Source organism: Nelusetta ayraudi, unplaced genomic scaffold (assembly GCF_046127955.1).
Source record: "Nelusetta ayraudi isolate G7.1 ecotype Tasmania unplaced genomic scaffold, CSIRO-AGI_Nayr_v1 ptg000011l, whole genome shotgun sequence".
In the NCBI taxonomy this organism is placed as follows: domain Eukaryota; kingdom Metazoa; phylum Chordata; class Actinopteri; order Tetraodontiformes; family Monacanthidae; genus Nelusetta; species Nelusetta ayraudi.
In genome coordinates this window covers 28551501-28557500 of record NW_027466061.1, presented here as the reverse complement: position 1 = coordinate 28557500, position 6000 = coordinate 28551501, and the positions used below count along the sequence as shown (strand labels likewise).

Below are 6000 nucleotides of genomic sequence, written 5' to 3'. Positions count from 1 at the left end.
CTAATTTTACCTGTGGCTGAATGTTTCTATTTCAGCTAGCTAGCCTCATTTCATTTTTCAATTTACATTCCTACACAGAGTGAAAAAGACGACAGTCACGACTCGACCTCATAAGTTTGCACCGCTCGGATGGACGCGGAGGAGGAAAACACTTGTGTAGAAGTTGTATGGCGTCTTTGTCAGCGGGGTCCTCCAGCCCGGCCTGAAGATCCCCTCTCATTAATTCGGGGGTGCTGGGCCTTTATTGTTGTGCTAATCAGGCACAGATGTGGACACCACGACTCCAGAAAATCATCCGAGCAGCCTTGACAGCAGACGCCTCGCAGGAGGGGCGGGCCGGCGGTGGTCTTGGAGGACCCTTTTAATTGTTCCTGACAGCCATCCAAGCCAAATATGTACATGCGTGAAAAATGAATCAAGCTTGAGCTGTCAACCTCTGAACTGAGATATTTATGATGGCGGTGTGGAGGGAAGAGACGGGTCGCTTTTGTCTGAGGGATGGGAAAGAGACGATGTGGAACCCCGGGACAGCTGGGAGGAGGAGGAGGAGGAGGAGGAGGAGGAGAATAGGGAAGACGAGGAAGACGATTAGGAGGAGGGAGAGGAGGAGGAGGCAGAGGGGGAGCAGGAGGAGAAGGAGGAGGAGGAAGAGAGGAGGAGGAGAAGGAGGAGAATGGTGGAGGAGGAGGAGGAGGAGGGAGAGAGGAGGAGGAGAAGGAAAAGGAGGAGGAGGAAGAGAGGAGGAGGAGAAGGAAAAGGAGGAGGAGGAAGAGAGGAGGAGGAGAAGAGAAGGGTGGAGAAGGAGGAGGAGGAAGAGGAGGAGGAGGAGGAGGGAGAGGAGGAGGAGTGGGAAGAGGAGGAGGAGGATAAGGAGGAGGAGTGGGAAGAGGGGAAGACGTGGAGGAGGAGGAGGAAGAGGAGGAGGGGGAGAAGGAGAGGAGGGAAGAAGAAGAAGAAGAGCAGAAGGTGTAGAAGAGGGGGAGGGGGGAGCAAGAGGGCGGGTTGAGTCCTTGCTGTGAGGAAGATGCGGCCGGCGGCGGCCTCCAGGTGATGGTCACGACTGATGGACGTCTGCTTCCTGATTGGCTGCCACATGACACAGCAGCTTTTTAAATCAGAGTCTGGCCTCGGGCTGAAGATTCCAAACTTTTCCACAGAAATAACAATTGGAGGAGAACAGCTTCTGATTGGACGTGACGGTTCTCTGTCCTGTGAGACTGGCTGACATGAACCAGATACGCACAAAGTATTTCTTTTTAATATTTGTCAAATATTTTAACCTTTTGGGAAGGCGTCCGCGGGGTAGGTGCTCCAGGAGTTGAGCGGCTGTCAGTCACAAGCTGCCGATGGAGCGGCAGGAAAATTCATGGAACCACAAAGCATTTGGCCTCTGGGGGAACTGGAAGCGCACAACTTGACAAAAATCCATCTTCCAGCAGTCCAAACATGTCCGTCCACATCAAACTTCCTGCTCCCACATTGTTAGAATAGCTTCAGCAGGTCCTGCAGATTGTTTTCTTGTTGTTTTTTTTCCTGCGGCATCGACGACATTGTGCTGTGTTCACATGTTGTTTTTGTCCTTTTGTGTGCGAACTGTCGCGTATGCGGTCGAGCCGCAGCAAGCGATGAATCGGCCTCGCAGCTGGAACCTCAAACCACCAAAGTGACACCACTACCAGTTTCAACTTCCAACTCCCGAGTTGAAAGGAAACCACAGGTGTTTCCTCGAAATCCTCAACCCAACAGTAGAACACAGATGCACAGAAAGAACGGAACCTTGACTCACACCGACTTCAGCTCTTCATGGGAACATCTACAAATCTTTTCTTTGCCTTCACAATGGAACTTGCTGTGAGGTTGTTTACTAAGAATTTGCCACATTTTTTGCACTGCTGTAAATTATACATTACCACTTAAAAGTTTGGACACACCTGTTTCTTCTTCATCTTTACTTCTTTCTACACCGTAGATGCATACTGAAGACATCAAACATATGACCAAGCTATGTGGATTAATGTGGCAAAAGGAAAAAAGTGTTAAATACCTCAGGCTGCGTTCAGACTGCAGGCGAAACTGATTCAAATCAGATTCCTTCTCAAATCCGATTTTTAGGGCTGACAGTCCGCACTGTGTTTTTTTTTTAGCAAGTTTTCAAATGGGATCTGACTCTGTTCAGACTGGGCCACATTATTGAGCCATCTGACGGGTTGCTGTAGACTGGAAAACTGATCGGTTGCTGTCAACCCATCGGTGTGTTTGGAGCTGAGAGAGACACATTTGTCCAAAGGTGGTTTCAATCCGTTTTGCAAAAATCGGATTTCATATGATTTGTGACTGTTCAGACTACAAAAGAGCCGTCCGGTTTCAATCTGGATGGGCTAAAAATCGGATTTTGAACCTGCAACGTAACTAGTCATTAAGAAAAACCATTAAATCAGAAGTATGTGTTGGAACGTTTGACTGGTAGTGCATAAAGTATAAAGTTTTGGTAAGTTTGATATTTTTCCATGCAAAATATCAGCGATAACTGGATTTTTAAGACAGAGTCGTCATTTGCGTAGAAACAAGCAACCCCCAGTTAGAACGTTAATGTCACTGAAGAATAAATCCTAACTTCTACGCTCCAATTTGAACCCATCCCGGTTCCTTCCGTTCCAACCGAAGCACATTCCAGAGTATATTCATCCGCCTCATCAACAAGACAACAGCATTCCGGCCGGAGCAGCTTTAATGAACCCTTTGTGTGTCTGCGGCGGCGAGGAGGACGAGGCTCACGTCAGGGGGAAGAATAAAATGACGGCGGCAGGGACTGCGGGATTAGGATGATCCCCCCCGGAGGATGATGGGACATGAAGGGAGCGGAGTCACTCTGTTGGGATTAACACCTCCGTTTGCTTTTCCCACAAGACCCTGCGGAATGTCACCGTCCCGCCAAAGCCCACGTCTCTATCCACCGCCGCAGCTAATTTGTGAGCCGAGTCACGAGCTTGTGCCCCATTGCACATCAGGAGCAGGAAGAAAAAAAAAGAAAGAGAAAAAAAAGTATTGGCGCTAAATTATTCTTGACTTGTTCTTAACTGTGTTTCTGCAAAAGGACAAACAGGATCACAGACGGAAATTAAATGACACTTAAGCAGTTATTAATTGATTTGCTAGTGTGCTAATGCCTCTGAGCTTGATTTTCTGTCTTCGTTGATCCAGTTGGATTGTTAGAATCGAATGTGTCAGAAATCTTTTCTTTTTTTTAATCTTGTAACAGCCAATCTGTCTGTTGAATTATTACTGCAACTATTGTTTTTGTCATCTTTTCATTTCAAAGAGAAATTCCACTATGTTTTCTAAAAAAAAAATTATGTCAAAATAACAAGGGCATAAAATGTAAAATTTTTTTAATGAAAATCTTCAATCTTTTTAATTGCGATACAATACTCTGGAAACAAAAGAGATCTATTTTTCTTAAAGGTCCAGAATCAGAACCATCCAATGAAATCTATGTTCAGTCCTGCACCACCAGCCGTGATGTTTGGCAAAGATCACTTGATCCCCCAAAGCTCATCCAGGTTCTGGTCTACTCACAGAAACGTGGTCTACTCAAAGATGTAGCCCTGCCTTTTTACGGAAATCTAAATTCCGAGCCAATGAAAAGACAAGTCATTTCAATCAAGCCAACGCGTATTTTTCATTCCATTTTGAGGTGTCACGCTCGTGCTTTATGGCGCAAATAAAGATGAAATACGGACGGAGGGAGGGAACGATTCTCGACTCCTCTCTTCTTCCGGCAGTCTGACGTGATCAATCAGTCCACATTGAGACGTTGCGATCAATCGACGGCTTCGTATTGAGATGTTGCCTTTGGTGTCACAGCCCCGCGAATAGCATGAGGTTAAGCTTTAAAAACTTCATCGCATAACATCCCATTGTCCCCCTTAAATCCAGCCCACCTCTCTCTCTCTCTCTCTCTGAGCCCTGCAACAATGTGGCCCTGAGACCCCCCCCCCCCCCCCCCACACACACACACCCCTCTACCCCGGACCCCCCACCCCAAACAATGAGAGAAAAAGATCACCTCTCTCTCTCTCTCTCCGTGACCCCCAGCTCCGTCTCCTTCACTCGGCCTGATCCTCCAATGTGAGAAGCTCTTAATCAGCGGCCAAACAATGAGAGGCCAGATCCCGGCTTTCTGACGGAGGCCTGATCTAATAAGTAGAGGACGGCCAGGATCTGGGGGTGGGGGCCGGGTGGCATGATCCCGGGGATTACTGGGAGAGATCTACCCCAGAGAGAGGGGAGGGGAGGGAGCACCTGAAGATGGAGGGAGAGAGATAGTGGACCTGCCGTTGCTCACCTGAATTCCACCAGGAAGTGAGGTTACACCCCCGACCCGGTTCTCACCTGCAACCTGTCAGCTGGGTTGAGAAACTTCGACCCTTTACCCTCCTCTGAACCCGACCATCACCCACTCTGAAGAACCCTCCCGACCCCCCGACTCCTCCCCCGCAAAAATCCCTCAAAGACTCTATCCCCCCCTCTGTTGTCTCAATCACATGATCACATCAATCTGATCACACACACACACGCACACGCACACACACACACACACTGCGCTGCAGCAGCCAGGAGGGAAAATCACACACTGATGCTAATTACAGACACACACAAAAATTCACTTAGAATAGATAGATAGATAGATAGATAGATAGGAAGAGTTGATGTTGGAGGATTAAAGTGAGTTCTATACCAGGCCAATTACTTTATAACTATGTTTTTAAGATACAAAATGACATAAAGCCTCCATACTGAGGTCAAACTATTGCATTTATGTTTTTTTTCTGTGTTTTCTCCTGCCAAATGTTGCCACATTTTTTTTCTCACTATGTTGGTTCTACTCAGTTGTTTCTGTGAAAATGCGAAAATGTCCATGTTTTTCACAGCAAGATCTCAACATCATAAGCAACGTTTCCATTACAGTTTTTCGCTAAATAAAAGCGATATTTCTAAAATTTCGATAAAGTACAATTGCGATTTGCAGGCGTTTCCATTGAATGGTGTGAAGCGAATAAACCGTAATTCACGTAAAATCTCGCGTAGACGAGATTTACGAGAATTACGTTTGCTTTTGTTTGTATACGTGTGTTTGCTGTCCAGAATGATTATTATAGTTTTGTCTTTGAGTACTTGTAAAAAAAAAAAAATTCCGTCTCCTCCTCCGTCCGCAAAACAGTGTTTCCATGACACTTTTGTGATATATCTCTATATCCACAGGTCTGAAAAACCACCTCATGAGAGCGTCAAAACCTTTTAGCGATGTTTCAGGTTTTTTTTCCCGAAATTTAGGTGTTTCCATTGCCAATTTTTTATTGCGATATTTAGGTTTTGCGCAATTCTAAGGGTAATGGAAATGCAGTTATAGATTTTCGAGGAATACGATCTATTGCTGATTTCTGAGCACAACCACTCACCCGGCCGGGGTTTGTTGCAGGCAGGAGGTGAAGGCGGGCGGCCGGGTAGAGGTGGATCCCTTAGCTGAAAATCCACTGTGGCACTTGGTCCTCGGGACCTTTTGATGTGCTGAAGGCAGCAGCTGGAGGGCCTGCAGGAGCCGACGGGACCTGCAGGGCTGATGCAGGATCTCCAGATGGGGTCTCCACCCAAACACACGGCGTCCTGAGGAGAAGGAGGAGAGACATTTGGTTCCCCTGAGGATAAAACTTTGTAATGGCAGAGAGCGAAAAGCACTTCATTCAAACTCACGGATTTCCTTGCAGAAGTCTTTTCGCGGAGCTTGTGTGCAAATAAAATAGAAATCACCCCTTATTTTAAACCGCTGGGCCACAGCTGAAGTAAGGTGTCTGACTTGATTGGCACAAAGGTTAATGGTGGTAAATGTCATGTGCAATAATGCTTTTGCACCAAAACAAGATGCAACTAAGTTTGTCTCTCTGGAGGTGTGTTGGCCCACCTTGTAGAGCACATTTCCCATAAATCATCATCACACTATTC

The 6000-nt window shown here is 46.6% G+C and overlaps 1 protein-coding gene and 1 long non-coding RNA gene across 2 annotated transcripts in view; one reads left to right on the top strand and one right to left on the bottom strand.

Annotated features, from left to right (window-relative positions):
* LOC142885716 (uncharacterized) overlaps positions 1 to 6000 on the top strand; it is a 229733-nt gene that overhangs the window by 76162 nt on the left and 147571 nt on the right. The window lies entirely within an intron of this gene.
* The window catches only part of LOC142884260 (uncharacterized), a 48769-nt gene continuing 48234 nt past the window's right edge, over positions 5466 to 6000 (bottom strand). Inside the window, exon 3 of the long non-coding RNA XR_012926157.1 lies at positions 5466 to 5664. This is a non-coding gene — a long non-coding RNA (uncharacterized LOC142884260). The remainder of the gene's footprint in view (positions 5665 to 6000) is intronic.